The following is a 25474-nucleotide window of genomic DNA, read 5'->3' as shown; positions in this document are numbered from 1 at the left end:
ATCCTTTCCCATTACCCCACATTGACTCCATGGTGGATGCAACGGCGGGTCATGAACTGTTGACTTTTATGGATGCTTCATCTGGATTTCAACAAATTCAGATGGAACCATCTGATCAAGAGGATACGGCTTTTATGACTCCAACCGGTATATACTGTTATATTGCTATGCCGTTTGGATTAAGGAATGCAGGTGCAACATATCAAAGGTTGGTGAATATGATGTTCAAGGATCAGATTGGACAAACTATGGAGGTTTACATAGATGATATGGTGGTTCCAACTGCTAGAACAAGTACCCGTGATCCTGAGGAAAATGATGAGAACTTGGCTCAAGACCTGGATACTATTGAGGAAATCAGGGATCTCGCTAGGATAAGGATGGCCAGTTATCAACAAAGAATGGCTGGTGCTTACAACAAAAATGCCAGGATCAGAAAGTTCCAAATTGGTGATATGGTGTTAAGGAAAGCATTTCAAAATACCACCAATCCTGCTGATGGAAAGTTGGCACCAAAATGGGAAGGACCCTACTTGATTGAAGCTGAGGCAGGAAAGGGGGCATATAGATTGCTGACCATGGAAGGTGATTTGTTACCAAGAGCTTGGAATGCTGTCCATTTGAAGAAATATTTCATGTGAGCAGGATCCTCATGGCACAGATGATCCTTACATTAGGGGTATCCTGGAAGGATCCTTAAAGCATCAATGATCCTTACTATGGTAACGTCCTAATCTTGAACTATTTCATTTCCTTATTTTCTCATATAAGGATAAGGATCATGTGTCCTTCATCCTTATCTCACATGATTTTGAGTTTTGAAAGTTTAGGTATCCTTAGCAAAACGTTTATTATCTACATAAGCAATCCAGTTCCTTGGGTTTAACCCCAGTTATTTGGGCTTGACCCCAGTTCCGCCTGTAGCGCATGATGATCCTGGTATAGTTCAAGGCAGTGGGACAAGTACTCGCTTTAGGGGCTGATAATTCCATTGTACTGGCTATACCTAGGATCCTACGTATAATGGTAGACGTACCATACATCCGTTCCTAAGGTTTCTAACGTTTTCACGTTAGCTAAGGTTTTGGCATTGTCATGTCACTAAGTTTGGATAGTCGCCAGTTAGGGCCATACTCCAGTTTACATACGATCCTTGGGCTTGTCCCCAATTATCCTTGGGCTTGTCCCCAGTTATCCTTGGGCTTGTCCCCAGTTATCCTTGGGCTTGTCCCCAGTTGCTAACTCTTGTCTTATGTTGGCTTAGTCCCAAGTTATGCTCTATTTCAGGTCCTTGAAGTTAAACAACTAGGGATCCTTGATCCTTAATTATCTCTAAGGTTTATCTTGTAATTGTCCTGATTATGATACTAAGGGTTAGGATCCTAACTTGGATCCTCAGGTATGATCCTTAACTATTTTTAATTCTATTCGTTGTTTATTTGAATAACCCTTGAAATTTGACAACTAAACTTATGATCTGTAAGACCCTAATTCGTATTTGACAAAAAGTCGCAGTGGAAGTTCGTGCCATAAAATTTCTTTCGTTACAAACGTCTGGACTTACTTGAAAGTTCGTCTTAATATGTATCTTTTACAAAAATAAAGCATAAGTCCTATTTACTAATAGTACATACTCAATTATTCCCGTATAATCTATCTTGTGACTCGGTCTTTGATCTCTATTCCTCGTGATAACCGCCCGTGATTCGTACAACCTGCACTCACCACATACATTCATCACATTAGTACACAATACATAAACAAGGTCCAATACATGTACAATTTCCATTCAGCTTTCTCTCTGATTTTAAGCATATCATTTGCATATCCATTCCCTGGTGAGCCTTCAATAATGTACCTGCATAAATCTTCGTTTCCCAGGCACACGATTAATATCATTAACACTCAACGTATCCAAAATCATACTTAAATATATACATGTGCATACATCCATACCTCTCTACATACATGCATACACTCATACGTATCTTCATATATTCTTAAATACTCTACTACATACGTACCTACATTCGTATGTTTCTACATACATGCCTACACTCATACGTATCTACATACATACATAAGTACACATCTGCATACGTACCTACGTTCCTACGTCTTTACATACATAAATACTCATCTGCTTATGTACATACATTTGTACGCCTTCACATATATACATACTATCCTACGTATCTTCATATATACACAAACACGCTTCTATATACGTACCTACATTCGTACGTCTCTACATACAGGCATACACTCATACATATCTTCCATATATACATAATTACACATCTACATACACGTACAAGATCTTGCATACCTCTTACATACTCATACGTTAATTACATGGGACTTAGACTTTGATTTATAGCCCATACACATCTAAGGATCGATCAAAATCATGTTTGGAAAGCCCGCCGTAGTCCACGGATAACAAACCGAAGCCTACGATACATAAATCAACTTAAATAACAAATTTCAAATTTTTGGACTTGGGGAGGGCGTCGGCGACGGCCCTAGGGCCCGTCGGCGACGGCCCGTAGTTTTTCCCGTAGCCAAAAACCCCGTAGACAGGTAATTAAGGCGTCGGAGAAAAACTGGTTTTCTAGAGCCCGTTGGCGACGGCCCTAACCCCGTCGGCGACGCCCTCTAGAAAACCACTTTTTCTGCAGATTCGTTTCGTCGTCCGTACGCACTAAAACGCGCATAACTTTTGAACCGTTTACCCGTTTAACCTCCCGTTTCTTCCTACATGCTTGTAAATTGGTCCTCTATCCTATGGACTCAAAATCCCACATCCGGATTAAGTAAATTCTTAACTTATGCGCTATCGGCTTATTATTCATTTACGGTTATTCGACCCGTTCATGTTTTCATCAAACAACACATTCGTTTTAACATCAAGGCTACGTTTTGACCCGTTACATCTACTTAACAAAAATCATTGGTTTCATACAACACATCCTTATTGGTCCTCACTTAACATACTTAACTAACTAGCACATAACTTTACATAAACAATTAAGAAGTGATTACGGAAATCACTTACCTTTTTGCGTCCGTTCCCTTGCCTCCTTTTTACCCTTTTGCCTTTCTTGCTTGAGTCCATTTCCACATGATCCTTATGCCTTCACATCACGCAATCACACTCTTTTTAGTATGCATGATTGTACACTTAATGATCATGTCGAATGCATGGTTCAAGTCTGACTTTCATTAGTCAAGTCTAACAAACATAAGACATATACCCAACATCACATCTCTTCCAACTCGTATAATTCCTTACATAATTGCATATAACACACATTGTTAAACATGCACCATATGACTTTATAGCATTGAAATTTGACAAGAGTCTAACCATACTACTTATGCAAGGTTTGACTTCCAAAAGTCAACGACCCATCTTATGGACTTTCGACCTAACCTCATATATCCGTGTCATCATATTAAGCTATAACAATGGCATTATATACACTTCATATTCATGATGTAATATGCTTACAACCACATGATCAATCCATTACATACACACACATACATATTATCAATACTACATATACTAAAGCTTTCGGGATCCCATACTAGACGACCATATTTGGGGTACATAACCAACATGATTTTACCATCCTTACTTGCTATACATTAACGCCAATTTCATTTCGTAACCTCAACTAAACCGTCGACTAAGCACATAGTGTGTACCATACAATGTGAGTGAACAATGAAAGATACTAGTGCACATTTCTACCCAACAAGACATCAATAAAACCTCCACATGGATTCGATCATACACATGTTCCTTGTGTAAGTTTAATAACAATTTAATCATTTACACATTGTATGTATGTGTTTTGGTCAAAAATCACACAAGGATAATACAACCAAACTCTATGTAAACGGGGAATGATGCTTGGTTAGTTGAAAAAGTAAAGGATCACTTTAGTTAGAAATATGCAAGTGACACGAGGATTTATACGAGGAAAAAGCCCTTGATCAATGTATGATCTCCGGCATAAAAAACCTCGGGTGATGGCAACTACCGATCACCAAACTTCAATATAAGAAAAATGGTTACAACTTCGGATGATAATGAGCTGAGTACAAGGATCACTATAGTTTCGAGTGTCTAAGCGTGTGAGAATTGTGTTGTGTGTCTTCCGAATGGGGAAGAGTGTTATATATACAAGTGTGAGTGACCTATTTTAGGTAAATAAACTAACAATCAGCTCATTACCCCTTTAGAAATAAAAGTAAATCTAGCCTAAATTATCGCCCTTAAATCATGCCGAGTTTCCATATCCTCTACAACGTTCATCTCTGATTAAGCATATGCCAAAGTTGTAAAGACGCGTCCCTTGTTTGCGATGCTAAGAGCGGATCCTGCTAGACATTCCTGCAAGATAACATTAAATTCAATGAAAACAACTGTTAGCATGAGGATCCCTATGATGGTCCGTGATCCTGATCCTGGAACTCTGCTGAGGATCACTATCTGCCAAAGAAACAAGGATCACTGGTTAGGATCACATGTAAGGATCATGTGTTATAAAAATCCAGCCCTAACAATTGCCCCCAAAATATAAGGAGTGATATTGTAAATAAATGAGTTATATTTTGCTTGATCTTATCTGCAACGAGCTAATCGGATAACTAGTCGTTTGAGTCGGACTAGCCATTGCAATTCTTACGTCACAGAAGTGACAGCCCTGCAGATCATCATTATAAATAGGAGATAGAGATAGGATCAATTCGCATTTAAAATCAAAGAAAACTCCCTTTATAATCTCGTCCGAAGATCAATCAGGTATCTCTCTTCTTCCTTCTTCCTTCTCTTACTCTGTTTTCCTGCTTCTTTCCATTCTTTCTGCAAATATGTTGCTCCGGAATTCCCCTCATAAGGATCCTGAGAAGAACAGTCCCTTAAAAGGTCAAGGGATCATCAAAGACTCTCCCACCGAGAGGTGCTGTTTCACTGATCCTCAGGTTGATAGAATCCGTCACTGTTTTCCGGCGAATACCATCTTCAAGTCCTTTACTCCCACTGCTTTGAGTGACTTTATCTCTGATACTTGGGTGGCCTTTCCTGTTACTCCGTTCTTGATAGGATATTCATATCCTTTCCCACAGTTCACTCAATCCTTCTTCTCTCTTACCGGCATCTGCTATATCCAGGCTATGCCCATGATCTGGAGGGTATTGTATACCCTTGAGAGGATCATTGAGCAAGAAGGGATTGACCTTGGTATGGCGGAGCTGGCTGAGATGTACGATCTTACCACTTTCGGACCCCATCGTTATCTATTTAAGCGAAAAGCTGGAGAGGATCATCCTGTCTTCAAGGTCACCAAGAACGACACGAATTGGAAGCGACGGTTCTTCTTTGTTAGGAGGGATACCATCCCTGATGGGAAGGATCTGCCCAAAGAGTGGGCTACTCATGGTAGGATAGAGGATCCTGGAAGGATCACCATAAGATTTGTTCCTTAGGATGAGGATCACTAATATTTTCTTTTGTTTTTTGTTTATTGTGCAGCTGTTTCCATCTCTCGTCTGAAGTTGACACCTGCTGCAAAAGAGAGACTTTTAGCCTTCAAGAAGCTTGATCCGGAGACAAGAACTTTCCAGGTAGCTACTTAAGATTCCCAAGAAGTATCCTCTGCCTCTGTCACGATGTCAAGTAAGTATCCTGATTAAAAAGTAGTTTCATGTAGGATTTTTTTTTTAAATTAGTTAGAATACTTATCTGATTTTGGTTGTGTAGGTGCTGGAAAATCTGCTAAATCTGCCTCCAAGTTTGGCATTGATGATCTTGCTAATGTCAAATCTGCGAGGAAGAAGACCCCTGCTGCCAGTCCAACCGCTTCAGCCCCTAAAGCACCTATTAGGGGTAAAGGCAAGAAGAGGAAGGCCTCTGAGGATCTTCAAGGATTTCCCCTGCTCCGCCAACAGTTTCTTGATTACGTTAACGAAGTAAGGATCACTGCTCCTGCTTGTATATCCTGCTTGTATATCCTGCTTGTTTGAGGATCATCTGGTCCTGAACTTACCCTTTTCCCTTTCTGCAGAAACTCGCTGAAATAGAAACATATATTGGCCACGTTGAGGATCAAGACCGCCAAATTGCCGACCTCCAACAGATGGGTGTGCTGAAGGATCTCAAGATTGCTGATCTTGAGAAGGAGCTCCGGGCCACCAAGGATAAAGCTGCCAGGATGCTGATCAATTTTGATTATGAGAAGCATGACATTACCCAGGATGCCAAGGTCTCTGCTGCGATAACCATGTATAACATCCAGCTGCAGATGGCTGCGGAGGCTCAGGATCCTTCCTTCGACAAAGGCACATGGGACGTGGAAGGCTGGAAGGCAAGGCTGGCAGAGTTGGAGGATGATGAGGAGGCTGAGGAGATCCCAATGCTTGAAGGCGGTGATGCTGGCAAGGATCAGGGGGAAGCAAGTGGAGCTGGTGGTGATGGTGCAGCGAAGGTTTGAGCTGCAGGATTGGGCAATGATGGAAATTTCTAGACATAGCCGGAGCCCAATTTTTTAAAATTTGGTAGTGGTTTTTTGTGGTTGTGATGTTTTGAAACAATGATGGTTTGTAACTTTGAACAATAGTTTTTAGGGTTAAGGATCCTGGATCCTTTGGACAATAGGTAGGATCGCAAAGGGTGGAGGGATCTTCTCTTTGGGGGATGAAGCCTTTGTGATCCTGCCGCTCTTACTTTCCTGCACCTGCTGTGACCGCATAAACAATGGACACCCTTTGCCAACCCATGTGGACGGGCCACGTTTTGCTGGTAGAAACGTGGGTTGGCAATTTTGACAACTTTTGAAAGGGCTTTGTTAATAAAATAATTCTAATCTTTCTGGCTTATCTTGTTTTGTTATCCTTTATTTATCCTCTTATTTTCCAATTGTTTTAGAAACATGTTTGTTAGAGTAACAAAAGTTGAGCAAATCATGTTTAAGAAATTTAGGATATGATCCTAGATCAAATATCCTGTAATCGAAAATTTTCAAGGTAGTCTATTTCAAGGATCATAGGCTTAGTTGTCAAAGTGTAAGGGTTGTTCAGAATAATGAGTATAGTCAAGGATCATACCTGGGAATCCAACTTAGGATCCTATCCTTTGATCAAGGTAATCGTAAGTGAAATAGGATAACAAGGATTAAGGATCCTTAAAAGTTTAGTCTTCGTAAACCTGAAAAGTAGGACATAACTTGGGACTAAGCCAATATAAAAGATAAGTTAGTAACTGGGGACAAGCCCAAAGGATAACTGGGGATGATCCCAAAGGATCACTGGGGACAAGCCCAAAGGATAACTGGGGATGATCCCAAAGGATCACTGGGGACAAGCCCAAAGGATAACTGGGGACAAGCCCAAGGATCTGAGATGCTTTTGAAGACTATCGATAATATGCTGAGGATACCTGGACTATCAGAACTCAAATTCTCGTGAGAGAAGGATGAAGGATACATGATCCTTATCCTTAGGTAAAAATAAGAAAATGGAAAAGTTTTGAGATAAGGACTTTACCGGAGTAAGGATCACTGATGTCGCCGGGATCCTTCGAGGATGCTTCCAATGTAAGGATCATATGCTTGAAGGATCCTGTTCACATGAAATATTTCTTTAAGTGAATAGCATTCCAGGCTCTTGGTAACAAATTTCCTTCCATGGTTAGCAAGCTGTATGCCCCCTTTCCTGCTTCGGCTTCAATCAAGTAAGGGCCTTCCCATTTTGGTGCCAATTTTCCATCAGCAGGATTGATGGTATTTTGGAATGCTTTTCTCAACACCATATCCCCGACTTGGAACTTCCTTATCCTGACATTTTTGTTGTAGGCACCAGCCATTCTTTGTTGGTAGCTTGCCATCCTTATCCTAGCCAGATCCCTGATTTCCTCAATAGTATCCAAGTCTTGAGCTAGGTTTGCAGCATTCTCTTCAGGATCACGAGTACTTGTTCTAGCAGTTGGAACCACCATTTCTGTTGGGATCACTGCTTCTGCCCCAAATACTAAAGAGAAGGGTGTTTGACCAGTGGCATTCTTGGGAGTTGTCCTGTCAGCCCACAGCACATAAGGCAATTTGTGACAACTCGAGTTTCTGACTTTCGCTTTCGCATTAAATGCGCGTTGACTTTGACTGCTTAGTTGCTTGGGTTGTGAACTTGAATTGTACGCGTGGTGTTTTAATGAAACGTATTGTTGTTTTGCCTATATGTGATTACTTGTTGTGGTAGAAAATAATATTAGAATTAATATTAGAATTATCATTAAAACACTTAGTCTAGATCACGAAACCTGACATACAGTTCGAAGGATTCGAAGGACCACGAAAGATAACTTCCGATCCGAAGGATCAACCTTCGAATTAAAGATTCTCGAAACATATCATTCGACCAAGGACTTCATCCTTCGAGCACGAAACATATCCTTCGACATCTTTCGGCCCAGCCTTTTCTGATGGGCTTGGCCCATTTCTGTGATACGTTTAAATATGGGAATGCATGTAAACTGATAAGGATTTCCTAAGAAAAACCCTAGCTCCTTTGTGTGTGTGTGCGACGGCAAACCCTCAACATCCGAAGCCAAATCTCTTGTGCTGTTCATTCTTAACTTCGGTTAGTGATTTACGTGTTTTGTTCTTGATTTCATCATACATGATTAATTTATTATGTAACTGCATACGAAATACATGTTGATCTAGATTGATAGGATCGAATGCATAGTATTGAATGGGTTGAATGATATTGATTTGATTAGGTTTCGAAAACAGATTAGCATGTCAATAGTGTTCGATTATGTAATACGTTATGCTAAGCAACTGGATGATATGCGTATAGATGTATGTTAGATTGTTGAACCAAATGATAATTATGTTTACATGACACATAGATGATGATTTGGATTGGTTGATGATTTGATCCTATGATTGCTGCATGATTGTTGTTTGATCGACAATGTTGTTGACGGCTGTTAGCATGTTTAGGGTTTCTGAAATTGTAACTGTTGTTGACGTAACTGATATGTGTCGAAAGATACTTGTAGTCGAAACATAGTTGTCGAAGCATAGTTGTGACCGAAAGATATCTGTTGACCGAAGGATAGAATTGACCGAAACATAATTAGGTTGACCGAAAGATGCCATTTGGTCGAAAGATGACTGGTGGTTCGAAACATAACAACCAGTCCGAAAGGTAACTGTGATATTTAGTATGTGTCGAAGGATCACTAATGTGTCGAAAGATAAGGTTGGATTCGAAGGATGGTAGGTTATAAACATCTTTCGAAAGATAGTGGAATGTATGTTTGATTTACTTGACATGCCATGCTTGATGATGAATGTTTACATTTGCAATTGTGTGACACTCGATTTGCATACGTATCATTGCGAACATGAACTGATTTGTTATACATGCATACAATAGGACGTGATTGATTACTTGTGAGTACATAACCTAGCATACCGAGCAAACCAAGGTGAGTTCACACTCTTACTAAGGCATGGGATTCCCGGGTTGTGGGAATGGGGTAAAGGCTTGATGATAAACTAATAACGTACATACACTACGTTTTTCCTAGACTATCACCTATCATAGTCCTCGGATGTCAGGACGGTTCCGTAGGTTGGAAAACACCTACGTGGTTCCGTAGGTTGGGATAACACCTACGTGGTCAGATGCCAATTACTATCCTCGATACAAAGGATACGCACGTAAGACATACGTGTACGCATTACTTACTTCTTCCGTAGGTTGGGATAACACCTACGTGGTCATATGCAAATTACTATCCTCGATACAAAGGATACGCACGTAAGACATACGTGTACGCATTACTTACTTCTTCCGTAGGTTGGGATAACACCTACGTGGTCATATGCAAATTACTATCCTCGATACAAAGGATACGCACGTAAGACATACGTGTACGCATTACTTACTTCTTCCGTAGGTTGGGATAACACCTACGTGGTCATAATACGAATAGTCTAGTGGTCACTTAACATGGGAAGCCCCCACCTGTATAACTTACTATTGGCCCGGTAGAGCCACCCGTTACTTACTATTACGCATTTACGTACTGTGAACTCGCTCAACTATTTTGTTGATCCTTTCCTTTACATGCCTCGCAGATCGTTAGGTACTGGGAGCTTGCACTGGAGGCGCGGTCGTTGTGGACTTGGATCGTGAACATCATAGGGAACCCATATGATACTTGATACACTTTTACATTGGATATTTTTATATATACGCTTCCGCTAAACATTGATAACTGGCTTATGTTTTGGAAACACCTTTCATATGGATTTGTTCTGAATTATACTGCAATTACTTTTACTTTATACAATGTTCTATATGATTGGTGGCTTGGTCCTGGTCAGTCACGCTCCCAAGCGGTGATACTCCGCGTGTGGATTTTGGGGGTGTGACAGATTGGTATCAGAGCCATTGGTTATAGAGAACTTGGTTTTAATATGGAAAAACGTTTTTATTAAAACCAGACTATAACCAGAACAGTGCTCTCAACGATCCACAACGACGCTTCGCTCCACGTGCAAGACTCAACTTCCTAGGTAATAAGGTTTATGTTTATTGCCTACATGCTAGAATTTGCATAGAACTTTGCTCGTAGTATGCTTACATTACCTTGCTCACAACTTGTTATTGCTTGAGAACACTTACGTGCCTACACTCTTCTGTCATCGCACTACTCGCGAACCCTTTTTCTTACTTACGTTGCCTTTGATTTGAAGATCAATGGCCGCACGAATTACCATGACTCAAGCCCAGCTAGAGGCTCTCGTTGCTGCGGCAGTTGCAGCCGCCCAAGCAGGTCAACCCGCTCAGCAACAACCTGCCTGCACATTCAAGAACTTTATGGAATGCCGTCCCAGCACGTTTAGCGGCACAGAAGGAGCAGTTGGACTCCTTCACTGGTTCGAGAAGCTAGAATCAGTATTCGAAATGTGTGAATGCCCTGAGGAACGCAGGGTGAAATACGCTACCGGTACCCTAGAGGGAATCGCGTTAACTTGGTGGAACGCGCAAGTGCAGATATTCGGGTTGGCAGCTGCTAACGCCACACCCTGGAACGAATTCAAAGAACTTATCAAGAGAGAGTATTGTACACGTGAAGATATTCACAAGTTGGAAGACGAGCTGTATAATCTGAAAATGGTTGGATCAGAGATTGAAGCGTATACTAAACGGTCAAATGAGCTGGCCGTGCTGTGTCCAACTATGGTGGACCCTCCATACAAGCGTATCGAGTTGTATCTCAAAGGTTTGGCTCCAGAAATTCAGAGCCATGTTACCTCAGCTAACCTCGACAACATCCAGGAGATCCAGCGTCTCGCTCATCGCATCACAGATCAGGCCGTGGATCAGAATCGCCTGCCTAAGCGCATCAGCGCTACTGCTACTGCTACTACGTCTGCTACTACTGCTACTCCCAGTGACAATAAGCGAAAATGGGAGAGGGATTCAAGTAAAGCATCAGCGTCAGTCCAGTCCCAGGCTCAGCAACGAAAGACTGAAGGTTATCAAAGCCCCAGTCAGCACTCTTCGGGTAGTCACAAACAGGGAGGATATCGGGGAAATCTTCCGAAATGTAACAACTGCAACAGGCACCACAGCGGCCAGTGTAACAGAGGTCGTTGTCAAAGATGCCTCAAGATGGGTCATGAGGCCAAAGACTGCAGGAGCCCTCGTCCTGCGAACCAGAACCAGGGTCAGCAGCAGCCACACGCTCAGCAGAATCAGCAACAGGGCAACAAGGGGTGCTATAATTGTGGTGCTGAAGGTCACATCAAGAGACACTGCCCGCAGCTAAACAGGAACCAGAACAACAACAACAACAATCAGGGCAACGGGAACAATAACAACAACAACGGGGGAAACAACAATAACAATGGCAACGAGGCAAGAGGTCGAGTTTTCATGTTAGGAGGAGGAGACGCAATGAACGCTAATTGAACTCATAACTTGTCTTGGATTTTTATTATTATGTTTACGCTACTCAAACAAAGTTTGGTTTGAACATTAATCATGTTGGGTTTTATGAATTATTTTAACTGCTATACTTCATGTTTGATATGATGAATGGTTTGATATTATTGAGCGCACCTGCCGTATTTATGGACCTTATGAACAGGGTGTGCAAACCCTACCTGGACAAATTGTCCTTGTCTCCATCAACGACATTCTGATCTACTCCAAGAGTCAGGAAGAACATGAGCAACACTTACGTCTTATCTTGGAACTTTTCGGAAGGAGCAAACGTACGCCAAGTTTTCTAAATGCGACTTCTGGATACGTGAAGTCCACTCCTTAGGCCATGTAGTGAACAGGGATGCGAGTCGATCCATCCAAGATAGATTCGATCAGGAACAGACCAGCACCGCGTACACCAACAGAGATACGCCAATTCTTGGGTTTGGCGGGTTACTACAGGTGATTTATCAAAGACTTCTTCAAAGATCGCGCAACCACTCACTATGCTTACACAGAAAGGTGTCGTTTACAGATGGGGTAATACACAGGAGACCGCTTTTCAGTACTTAAAGGATAGGCTTTGCAGCGCACCTATTCTTTCATTGCCAGAGGGCACAGATGACTTCGTGGTATACTGTGATGCATCCATCCAGGGTCTTGGATGTGTGTTGATGCAACGTGATAAAGTGATAGCCTACGCTTCGCGGCAACTCAAGGTTCATGAACGGAACTACACGACGCACGATTTAGAGCTGGGAGCTGTTGTTTTCGCGCTTAAGATATGGCGACACTACCTGTACGGTACCAAGTGCACGATTTACACCGATCACAGGAGTCTCGAGCATATTCTTAAGCAAAAGGATTTGAATATGCGTCAACGGAGATGGGTTGAACTTCTGAACGACTACGAATGCGCCATCAAGTATCATCCAGGCAAGGCCAATGTTGTGGCTGATGCCCTCAGTCGGAAAGACTCTCTACCTAAGCGCGTGCGAGCGCTACAGCTTACCATTCAGTCCAGTCTTCCTGCACAGATACGAGCAGCTCAGATAGAAGCACTAAAACCCGAAAACGTCAAGGCTGAAGCCTTGCGCGGTTCAAGGCAACAAATGGAACAAAAGGAAGACGGCGCCTACTATGTAACGGGGCGTATTTGGGTCCCACTTTATGGCGGTTTACGCGAACTTGTAATGGATGAAGCTCACAAGTCTCGCTACTCGGTACATCCAGGGTCGGATAAAATGTACCACGACATCAGCACTACTTATTGGTGGCCTAGTATGAAGGCCCACATCGCCACCTATGTTGGCAAATGCTTAACCTGTGCGAGAGTCAAGGTTGAATATCAGAAACCAGCTGGTCTACTTCAGCAGCCTAAGATACCACAATGGAAATGGGAAGAAATTTCCATGGATTTTGTTACCGGTCTGCCTAGATCTCAGCGTGGGAACGATACAATATGGGTCATAGTTGATCGACTCACCAAGTCTGCACACTTCCTACCGATCAAGGAAACGGATAAGTTCTCCACTCTCGCAGACGTTTATCTTAAAGAAGTTGTTTCGAGGCACGGAGTGCCCACTTCTATTATTTCGGATCGCGATGCACGATTCACGTCAGAGCTTTGGCAAGCGATGCACAAATCTTTCGGCTCACGATTAGACATGAGCACAGCATATCATCCTCAGACAGATGGGCAGTCTGAGCGAACTATTCAAACTCTTGAAGACATGCTTCGGGCATGTGTCATTGATTTCGGCAACGGCTGGGAAAAGCATCTCCCTTTGGTGGAGTTCTCGTACAATAACAGTTACCATACCAGCATTCAAGCCGCTCCATTTGAGGCATTGTACGGACGTAAATGCCGGTCACCTCTCTGTTGGGCAGAGGTGGGGGATAGTCAAATTACGGGTCCAGAGATTGTAGTGGACGCCACAGAAAAGATTGCACAGATACGACAACGCATGGCGGCAGCACGCGACCGTCAGAAAGCCTACGCGGACAAGCGTAGAAAGCCATTGGAATTTGAGGTCGGGGACCGGGTTTTATTGAAAGTTTCACCCTGGAAGGGTGTGGTACGTTTTGGCAAACGGGGCAAACTAAATCCGCGGTACGTCGGACCATTCGAAATTACAGAAAAGATTGGCAAGGTAGCCTACAAGTTGAACCTACCAGCTGAACTCGGTGCAGTTCACAACGTATTCCACGTGTCGAATCTGAAGAAGTGTCTGTCAGATGAGACCCTCATAGTTCCTTTTAAGGAACTCACTATCGACGAGCGGTTGCAGTTCGTCGAGGAACCACTTGAAATCACGGACCGGGATGTGAAGGTCCTCAAACACAAGAGAATCCCTCTTGTTCGAGTTCGTTGGAACTCCCGACGTGGCCCAGAGTACACCTGGGAACGCGAGGATTAGATGACAGAAAAGTACCCCAGTTATTCGAAACCAATACAACCACTACTGAGGCTGAAGCTACTACTACTGAATTTCGGGACGAAATTCCAAATCAACGGGGGGATGATGTGACACCCCAGGAAAACCAGTAAACGATACAGCTTACCTAGCTTCCTCAGTGAGTGCATACCAAATTTCGGGACGAAATTTCCAATTAGTTGGGGATAATGTGACAACTCGAGTTTCTGACTTTCGCTTTCGCATTAAATGCGCGTTGACTTTGACTGCTTAGTTGCTTGGGTTGTGAACTTGAATTGTACGCGTGGTGTTTTAATGAAACGTATTGTTGTTTTGCCTATATGTGATTACTTGTTGTGGTAGAAAATAATATTAGAATTAATATTAGAATTATCATTAAAACACTTAGTCTAGATCACGAAACCTGACATACAGTTCGAAGGATTCGAAGGACCACGAAAGATAACTTCCGATCCGAAGGATCAACCTTCGAATTAAAGATTCTCGAAACATATCATTCGACCAAGGACTTCATCCTTCGAGCACGAAACATATCCTTCGACATCTTTCGGCCCAGCCTTTTCTGATGGGCTTGGCCCATTTCTGTGATACGTTTAAATATGGGAATGCATGTAAACTGATAAGGATTTCCTAAGAAAAACCCTAGCTCCTTTGTGTGTGTGTGCGACGGCAAACCCTCAACATCCGAAGCCAAATCTCTTGTGCTGTTCATTCTTAACTTCGGTTAGTGATTTACGTGTTTTGTTCTTGATTTCATCATACATGATTAATTTATTATGTAACTGCATACGAAATACATGTTGATCTAGATTGATAGGATCGAATGCATAGTATTGAATGGGTTGAATGATATTGATTTGATTAGGTTTCGAAAACAGATTAGCATGTCAATAGTGTTCGATTATGTAATACGTTATGCTAAGCAACTGGATGATATGCGTATAGATGTATGTTAGATTGTTGAACCAAATGATAATTATGTTTACATGACACATAGATGATGATTTGGATTGGTTGATGATTTGATCCTATGATTGCTGCATGATTGTTGTTTGATCGACAATGTTGTTGACGGCTGTTAGCATGTTTAGGGTTTCTGAAATTGTAACTGTTGTTGACGTAACTGATATGTGTCGAAAGATACTTGTAGTCGAAACATAGTTGTCGAAGCATAGTTGTGACCGAAAGATATCTGTTGACCGAAGGATAGAATTGACCGAAACATAATTAGGTTGACCGAAAGATGCCATTTGGTCGAAAGATGACTGGTGGTTCGAAACATAACAACCAGTCCGAAAGGTAACTGTGATATTTAGTATGTGTCGAAGGATCACTAATGTGTCGAAAGATAAGGTTGGATTCGAAGGATGGTAGGTTATAAACATCTTTCGAAAGATAGTGGAATGTATGTTTGATTTACTTGACATGCCATGCTTGATGATGAATGTTTACATTTGCAATTGTGTGACACTCGATTTGCATACGTATCATTGCGAACATGAACTGATTTGTTATACATGCATACAATAGGACGTGATTGATTACTTGTGAGTACATAACCTAGCATACCGAGCAAACCAAGGTGAGTTCACACTCTTACTAAGGCATGGGATTCCCGGGTTGTGGGAATGGGGTAAAGGCTTGATGATAAACTAATAACGTACATACACTACGTTTTTCCTAGACTATCACCTATCATAGTCCTCGGATGTCAGGACGGTTCCGTAGGTTGGAAAACACCTACGTGGTTCCGTAGGTTGGGATAACACCTACGTGGTCAGATGCCAATTACTATCCTCGATACAAAGGATACGCACGTAAGACATACGTGTACGCATTACTTACTTCTTCCGTAGGTTGGGATAACACCTACGTGGTCATATGCAAATTACTATCCTCGATACAAAGGATACGCACGTAAGACATACGTGTACGCATTACTTACTTCTTCCGTAGGTTGGGATAACACCTACGTGGTCATATGCAAATTACTATCCTCGATACAAAGGATACGCACGTAAGACATACGTGTACGCATTACTTACTTCTTCCGTAGGTTGGGATAACACCTACGTGGTCATAATACGAATAGTCTAGTGGTCACTTAACATGGGAAGCCCCCACCTGTATAACTTACTATTGGCCCGGTAGAGCCACCCGTTACTTACTATTACGCATTTACGTACTGTGAACTCGCTCAACTATTTTGTTGATCCTTTCCTTTACATGCCTCGCAGATCGTTAGGTACTGGGAGCTTGCACTGGAGGCGCGGTCGTTGTGGACTTGGATCGTGAACATCATAGGGAACCCATATGATACTTGATACACTTTTACATTGGATATTTTTATATATACGCTTCCGCTAAACATTGATAACTGGCTTATGTTTTGGAAACACCTTTCATATGGATTTGTTCTGAATTATACTGCAATTACTTTTACTTTATACAATGTTCTATATGATTGGTGGCTTGGTCCTGGTCAGTCACGCTCCCAAGCGGTGATACTCCGCGTGTGGATTTTGGGGGTGTGACACAATTCCTCTGCCCATTTCCCCTTCTTGGATCCTAATTTCTTCTTCAGGTTGTTGATGATGATCTTGTTGGATGATTCTGCTTGACCATTGGCTTGTGGATGAACTGGTGTTGATGTTATCATCTTAATTCCCCAACTGTCACAAAAGTTAGTGGTTCTGCTCCCAATAAATTGGGAACCATTATCACATACAATTTCAGAGGGAATGCCAAATCTGGTTATAATGTCTCTCTTAATAAAGGATATAACTTCCTTTTCCCTGACTTGGGCAAAAGCTTCAGCTTCTATCCACTTGGAGAAGTAGTCGGTCATGGCAAGCATAAATACTTTTCCACCAGGTGCTTTAGGGAGCTTGCCAACTATATCCATTCCCCATCTCATGAATGGCCAAGAGGATGGTATAGGATGTAGAAATTCAGCTGGCTGATGAAGGATATTGCTGTGTCTTTGACAAGGATCACACTTCTTAGCATATTCTACAGCATCCCTTTTCATAGTTGGCCAGTAGTATCCTGTTCTAAGGATCCTTGAGAACAATGCCCTGCCCCCAGTGTGGTTTCCACAATCTCCTTCATGGAAGTCTCTCAATACTTCTTGAATTTCGGGATCCTCGATACATCTTAAATATGGTCCTGCAAGAGATCGTTTATATAGCATATTATTTAAGATTGTGAATTGAGATACCTTAATCCTGAAAGCTTTAGGATTTTCTCCCATAGGAATCTCCCCGTGTTGCAAGTATCTCATGATTGGTGAGATCCGTGATCCTGAATAAGATCGAGCTTCTTCACTAGGGATCACTGCAGTATCCTCTTCTATTTCCATGGCCACCTGATTTTCAATAGCAGGAGCCAGGATATGGATGATGGGGATACTTATATCTTCTGGAATCTTCAAGGATGATCCTAGGTTGGCCAATGCATCAGCTTCTGTGTTTTCCTCCCTTGGTACCTGTGTTAAGCTGAAAGAGACAAAAGAGGGTGCCAATTCTTTGACTATCTCTAAATATTTGGTTAGTTTTTCACCTTTAACAACATAGGATCCATTAAAGTGATTGGTGATCAATAATGAGTCTACATATACTTTAAGATATTTCACCCCCATATCCTTAGCAATTTGCAAGCCAGCAATTAAGGCTTCATATTCAGCCTCATTGTTAGTTGCTTGGAACTCACAGGCTATGGAGTGGGGTATTATGTCCCCCTGTGGCGATTTTAGTAGTATCCCGAGCCCTGTGCCCTTGACATTTGAGGATCCATCAGTGTGTAGTATCCAAGGATCCTTGGTCTCATCCAGCTGCTGGACTTCCAATTCTGCTTCCTTTTGTAGATCACTACTGAAATCAGCCACAAAGTCAGCTAGTGCTTGGGATTTAATGGCTGTTCTAGGCTCATATCTTATATCATGGGCACTAAGCTTTACTGCCCACTTAGCCATTCTTCCGGACATCTCTGGTTTCCTGAGGACATTCTTGATTGGAAAATTAGTTCTAACAACAATAGTGTGGGTTTCAAAATAATGTCTTAACTTAGTTGATGCCATAATTAATGCAAGAATAAGTTTCTCAAGGTGTGAGTACCTGGATTCTGCATCAAGTAAACTCTTACTTACATAGTAAATAGGATGTTGTGTACCTTCGTGATCCTTAACAAGGACAGCACTTACAGCGGTTGAGGATACCGCCAGGTATAAGGATAACACATCTCCTTTTCCGGGTTTCATTAATGCTGGTGCCGAGGACATATATTCTTTAAGGGCTTGTAAAGCATTCTCGTGTTTTTCAGTCCATTCAAACTTCTTGTTTTTCCTTAAGATATCGTAAAATTCTTTACGTCTTTCTGAGGATTTTGATATGAACCTGTTTAGAGCTGCTATCCTGCCTGTTAGCCTTTGCACATCCTTAGCATTGGCAGGGGACTTGATATTCACTAGTGCTTTAATTTGCTCCGGGCTTGCTTCGATGCCCCTCTGAGTTACCATATATCCTAGAAATTTACCTGCTTTAACACCAAAGTGGCATTTTGAAGGATTAAGGTTCATGTTATAATTATCAAGGATATCAAATGCTTCCTCCAAGTCCCTTAGGTGATCCTCAGCTTTCTTTGACTTGACTACCATATCATCTATGTATACTTCCATAGTTTGTCCTATTTGATCTTTGAACATCATATTCACCAGCCTTTGATATGTTGCACCTGCATTTCTTAGTCCAAAAGGCATGGCAATATAACAATATAAACCGGTTGGGGTCATAAAGGCTGTATCCTCTTGGTCAGATGGTTCCATCTGAATTTGTTGGAATCCAGATGATGCATCCATAAAGGTCAACAGTTCATGCCCCGCCGTTGCATCCACCATGGAGTCAATGTGGGGTAGTGGGAAAGGATCCTTGGGACATGCCTTATTCAGATCAGTGAAATCGACACATACCCTCCACTTTCCGTTTTTCTTTTGGACAGCAACCACATTGGCTAACCATTTTGGATATTTTACCTCTCTGATCATACCTGCTCGAAGTAGTCTCTCTACTTCTTCTTGGATAATGGCATTCCTTTCTGGTGCAAACTTCCTCCTTTTTTGATGGATTGGTTTGATAGACCTGTCAATGCCAAGTTTATGAGTGATAATATCCTTAGATATACCTGTCATATCTTCATGTTTCCATGCAAAGGTAGATTTTCTTCTTTTGAAGAAGGATATTATGTCTTCTTTCATCTTGCCAAGGATCCCTGATCCGATATAGATTTTTGATTCAGGATCACTAGGATCCAAGAGGATTTCGTCCACATCTTGTTCCCTTGCCTCCAAGACATTCCTTGGAGGAATCTGTAATTGCTATTGTTCCCTTGGCTTCGAGGTTGGCTTCATGGATGAGGTATAACAATCCTTAGCCTCCTGCTGATCACTGTCGATCTTGATTATCCCCCATGGGCTAGGGAGTTTCACACATTGATGGTAGGTGGATGGGACTGCTTTCATATCATGTATCCAGGGCCTGCCAAGGATAACATTGCAACAAGATAAACAGTCAATAACATAAAATTTTTGATAATTATGTAATCCTTCCATGTAGATTGGGAGTTTGATGTCCCCCAGAGTTTTCTTCGTTTCTCCACTGAATCCCACAAGCACGGAGGATCTTGGTGTGATGTCTGATTCTGGGATACCCATTTTCTTTAGAACATCAAGCTGGATAATGTTTACTGAGCTTCCTCCGTCGATAAGGATCCTGTGGACAAAATGGTTAGAAATAAAGAGAGTAATAACTAAACTATCATGATGAGGATCCTGGATGTTAATGCGATCATCCTCATCAAACGTTATCGTCTTTCCTTCCGAGACACTTAATGTTCGAATAGGTCTTTCTCCATTATCCATTTTTGCTTCCTTTGCATGCCTTTTGGCTGCCGAGAAGGATGTACCACAAATATCTGATCCTCCGGAAATAAAGTTGATCACTTGTGCATTCGCCGGAGGGGCTGGAGCCTTTTCAAGGATTAGTTCATGATTGTCAACAGAAAAACAATATTCAGAAATCGGAGGATAATCCTCATCATCCTCTTCCTGGTCAACAGCATGCACGTTCTGATTGTCATTTCTATGGTAGGATTTGAACTTATTGTTCTTGAAAGAGGATCCTTGTTTTTCCTGTTTTGAGGATCCTACTTGCCTCTCCTGGATCCTCTTGTCATCCTCTAGCCGGATGAACCTGAGTGCCCGAGTTCTTACTTCATCTAGGTTCCTGCATGGTGTCATATCAAGATCATCATAGAACAATGAATCCTTAAGCAGTCCCGTTTTGAAGGCCTCAACAGCCGTGGCCATATCCAAGTTGGGAATGTCCAAGGATTCTTTACTGAATTTAGTTATATAATCCCTTAATGATTCATTATGACTTTGAGTTACCCTATATAAATCACTAGTTAATCTTTCAAATTTTCTACTACAAGAGAATTGGTTATTGAATAAATTAACTAAATTAGCAAATGAAGTGATAGAGTAAGGGGGAAGACTTAGCAGCCATTTAAGAGCTGATCCAGTAAGAGTGGATCCAAATCCTTTACATAGGCATGCTTCTTTTAACTTTTCTGGGATTGGATTGATCTCCATCCTCTCCCTGTATTGTGCTATGTGTTCCTCTGGATCCGTTGTACCATCATACAGCTTCATAGTAGGGATATGGAACCTTTTGGGTACTTCTGCATCACAAATTGGTGGTGCAAAACGAGATACCTTATGGCTCCCATCTGCAATCTCCGGGATAGGCTTGACTACCCCTGGAACACTTGAGATCATATCCTTCAGCTTCTGCAACTCCCTGGCCATAGCATGATTGATACCTGTATCCTGCATGAGTCCATGGTTAGTGGTAGGATAATTATTTAAAGTGTTACCTCCCATTGGGTTCCAGTTAGGAACACTGGGTGTGAATCCAAATTGCTGGGATTCTGGGATGATGGAGGGACCAGTGGAAGCAATGGTCTGCATTGGAATGAAGTCCCCTTGATGGACATCTAGATTTCCTGTTTGCAAACTCCTTAGGGATCCTGGCATCTGGAAGGATCCTGGTATCTGAGACGATCCCGGAACGAAGGAGGATCCTTGGACCTGGGATGATGTTGGAACAAAGAATGATCCTTGAACCTGGGATGATCCTGGAGCAAAGGAGGATCCTTGAACCTGGGATGATCCTGGAACAAAGTAGGATCCTTGAAACTGGTGTGCTCCCGGGTAGGCTCCTGAATTCATGAAGGATCCCATATGCTGAGGATAGGATCCTGCTGGCTGAAAATGTGAGCATGATGCCTGAGTCATTGCTGCCGATCCGAGGTGCAGTCCTTTTGATTCTCCCACAATTTGAACGTCTAGGACTCCCGATGGCTGAGAAGTGATCATTGGAGTATCAAAGCTCAAAGATTTAGGCATCAGTGGGGAATGATCCTCTGCCGCTTTCTTTTGTCTTTTGAGATCTCCAATTTCCCTGAGGATCCTGTCATTAGTTTCATCCTACCGCTGCATACGATCCTTCATCTGCAAAATCAAAGTAAATACATCACTAGTACTGGGAGCAGAAGAATTCATAGCAGAAGAAGATGGAGGTTTAGAGAAAGTAGGAGTTGGTCTCTTCTCAGCATTTTTCTGAGATCCTGCCGGTGGAAGAGGCAGAGTGTTCTGAGACGAGGTGACTGCAGACATTGCCGTGGATGCATTCTTCAATGATGAAGCCATGTAACTCTTTTGAAATGATTTCGAACAGAAAGTTTTCTTATGAATGAAGCACCAATTGCCCCACGGTGGGCGCCAAACTGTTTTGGTCAAAAATCACACAAGGATAATACAACCAAACTCTATGTAAACGGGGAATGATGCTTGGTTAGTTGAAAAAGTAAAGGATCACTTTAGTTAGAAATATGCAAGTGACACGAGGATTTATACGAGGAAAAAGCCCTTGATCAATGTATGATCTCCGGCATAAAAAACCTCGGGTGATGGCAACTACCGATCACCAAACTTCAATATAAGAAAAATGGTTACAACTTCGGATGATAATGAGCTGAGTACAAGGATCACTATAGTTTCGAGTGTCTAAGCGTGTGAGAATTGTGTTGTGTGTCTTCCGAATGGGGAAGAGTGTTATATATACAAGTGTGAGTGACCTATTTTAGGTAAATAAACTAACAATCAGCTCATTACCCCTTTAGAAATAAAAGTAAATCTAGCCTAAATTATCGCCCTTAAATCATGCCGAGTTTCCATATCCTCTACAACGTTCATCTCTGATTAAGCATATGCCAAAGTTGTAAAGACGCGTCCCTTGTTTGCGATGCTAAGAGCGGATCCTGCTAGACATTCCTGCAAGATAACATTAAATTCAATGAAAACAACTGTTAGCATGAGGATCCCTATGATGGTCCGTGATCCTGATACTGGAACTCTGCTGAGGATCACTATCTGCCAAAGAAACAAGGATCACTGGTTAGGATCACATGTAAGGATCATGTGTTATAAAAATCCAGCCCTAACAGTATGTTCATCCACTACTTGCATACATTTTCACATAATATCGTCGTTTAGTCATTTCATCAAACACTTGGCGTGCGTACCACTATCTAAGCATAATGTACAAGTATTATATGCATAACTTAGCCAATTCATATCAATAACATCAATTTTAATCAAAATCTCATACAACTTTCATCCTAAATCGATTTCACTTAACAACATCTCATCATGAACATCATCACATGAACATCATTATACTAATCTACACTAAGTTCCATATTACACATCACAACACTCATATTTTAAATGGGTTTTCACTTTCACTTATCAATCTAATCGAATTCAAGTTCAATTCATGTTCCATGGGATGTTCCTAACACATACCCATATTAATTTCATACAATTTCATGGATTTACTTGAAACCCATTTCATTCATGATCATCAAATTGCAAATTTCAACATACCTCATGTTTAGAATGCTAAGATGATTAGAGAAAGATGAACATGCAGATAATTAGCTTCAATTCCTCCCCTTAATTGCTGATTTTTGAAGATGAAAAGGGTTTCCCCCTTTCCTCTAGATATCCTGGGCGACACACACACCTGATGAGTGTGTCCTTGTGTTTTAAATTTTCTTTTTATTATTTCACCTTTCATACCTTGTCATTTTTGGCCCCTCATAGATGTAGTGTTTACATTTATGACTAATTTCCATTCTATGTAGTTAACATTCACATAAAAATCAAGTTCCTATTTTTTTTATCATCCTTCTATTAATATTCGTTTCTACACATAATCTTGTTATTATTACTATTCTCATCAAAAGCATTCATATTCTAAGGTTATAAGCATTATAACTTACTTTCTGCATAATATGAAATCATAAAGTGCGTGATTCATAATTTGGGGCGTTACATGATCCTTAAAACATATACTACTTTTTGGGATTTTTCAACTATAGGATATTGGATCATGGATCATATCCTAAATGTTTTCAATCTGACTTATTCAAAATTGCTTATTTAATAAGTGTACATCAAAACAATTGAGAATTAAAGGAACCAAAAGGATAATAACACAAGATAAGCGACAAAAGATTAAGATTTTATTTATTAACAAAAAGACTAACCCTTCAAAGGTTGTCAAAATTACCTACCCCGAGCATCTACCCGCAATACGTGGCCCGTCCGCTGGGGTAGGTAAAGGGTGTCCATGATAATAGGTTCAAAGTAGTGCAGGAATATAAAGGCGGCAGGATCACAATGGCTTCATCCCCCAAACAGAGGATCCCTCCACCATTTGCAATCCTGCCTATTGTCTGAAGGATCCTAGATCCTTAATCCTAAAAACTATTGTTCAGTACAAACCATTAAATTGTTCAACAAACTACCATCAAACAAAAAAATTGGGCTCCGGCTATGTCTAGAAGTTTCCATCATCACCCAATCATGCAGCCTAAACCTTCGCTGCATCACCACCTCCGACTCCACTTGCTTCACCACCTTCACCCTTGCCTCCAGCCTCAATCGTCAGGATCTCTTCAGCCTCTTCTTCATCCTCCAGTTCAGCCAGCCTTGCCTTCCAGCCCTCCACATCCCAGGTGCTCTTGTCAAAAGCAGGATCCTGAGCTTCCAGGGCCATTTGCAGCTTGGTTTTGTACATTGCTATGGCAGCGGAGACCTTGGCATCCTCGGTGATCTCATGCCTCTCGTAGTCAAAGTTGATCAACACCTTGGCCGTCTCGTTTCTGGCATTCTCGAGATCCTTCTAAAGATCAGCAATCTTGAGGTCCTTTAGCACTGCAACCTGTTGGAGGTCAGCAATCTTATTATCCTGATCCTCAACGTGGCCAACGTAGTTCTCAATCTCAGCGAATTTATGCAAAGGGGATAAAGGATAAGGTCAGAACCAAGTGATCCGCATATCAGCAGGATATATCAGCAGGATATAGGAGCAGGGACAGTGATCCTTACCTCACTGAAGTAGTCAAGGAATTGTTGGCGGATCAAGGGGAGACCTTGCAGATCCTCAGCTTCAGAGGCTTTTCTCTTCTTGCCTCCCTTTCCTTTGAGGGGTGCCTTGGGGACCGAAGCTGTCGGGCTGGTAGGAGCTTTTCTCTTGGAGGATCTGACGGTGGTGAGATCGGTGACACTGAACTTTGAAGCAGACTTGGTGGATTTTCAGCACCTACACAACCAAAACAAGATAAGTATCTTAATTTCACTTGTATTTCGTTATTTATTTGAATTTTTAAGCAAAGATACTTACTTGACATCGTGACAGAACCTGAGGATACTTCCTGAGAATCTTGGGTGGTTGTCTTGAAAGATCTTGTTTCAGGATCAAGCCTCTTGAACGCGGCGAGTCTCTCTTTAGCAGCAGGAGTCAGTCTAAGATGTGAAACGGAGATAGCTGCACAACAAGAAAGCAAAAGAATGTCAGTGATTCTTATATTAAAGGATAAGTTTTCTGGTGATCCTT

At 41.7% G+C, this 25474-nt stretch overlaps 1 long non-coding RNA gene across 1 annotated transcript; it reads right to left on the bottom strand.

The window, feature by feature from the left end:
* Positions 1–1631: 1631 nt before the first annotated feature.
* LOC118482040 lies at positions 1632–23562 on the bottom strand. Its single transcript, XR_004866938.1, has 3 exons — positions 23458–23562; positions 3059–3137; positions 1632–1715 (listed from the first exon to the last, which is right to left on the bottom strand). It is a non-coding gene; the product is annotated as an uncharacterized LOC118482040 (long non-coding RNA).
* Positions 23563–25474: the final 1912 nt, after the last annotated feature.

This window comes from Helianthus annuus, chromosome 9 (genome assembly GCF_002127325.2).
Source record: "Helianthus annuus cultivar XRQ/B chromosome 9, HanXRQr2.0-SUNRISE, whole genome shotgun sequence".
Lineage (NCBI taxonomy): Eukaryota > Viridiplantae > Streptophyta > Magnoliopsida > Asterales > Asteraceae > Helianthus > Helianthus annuus.
This window is presented reverse-complemented; position numbering and strand designations above follow the sequence as displayed.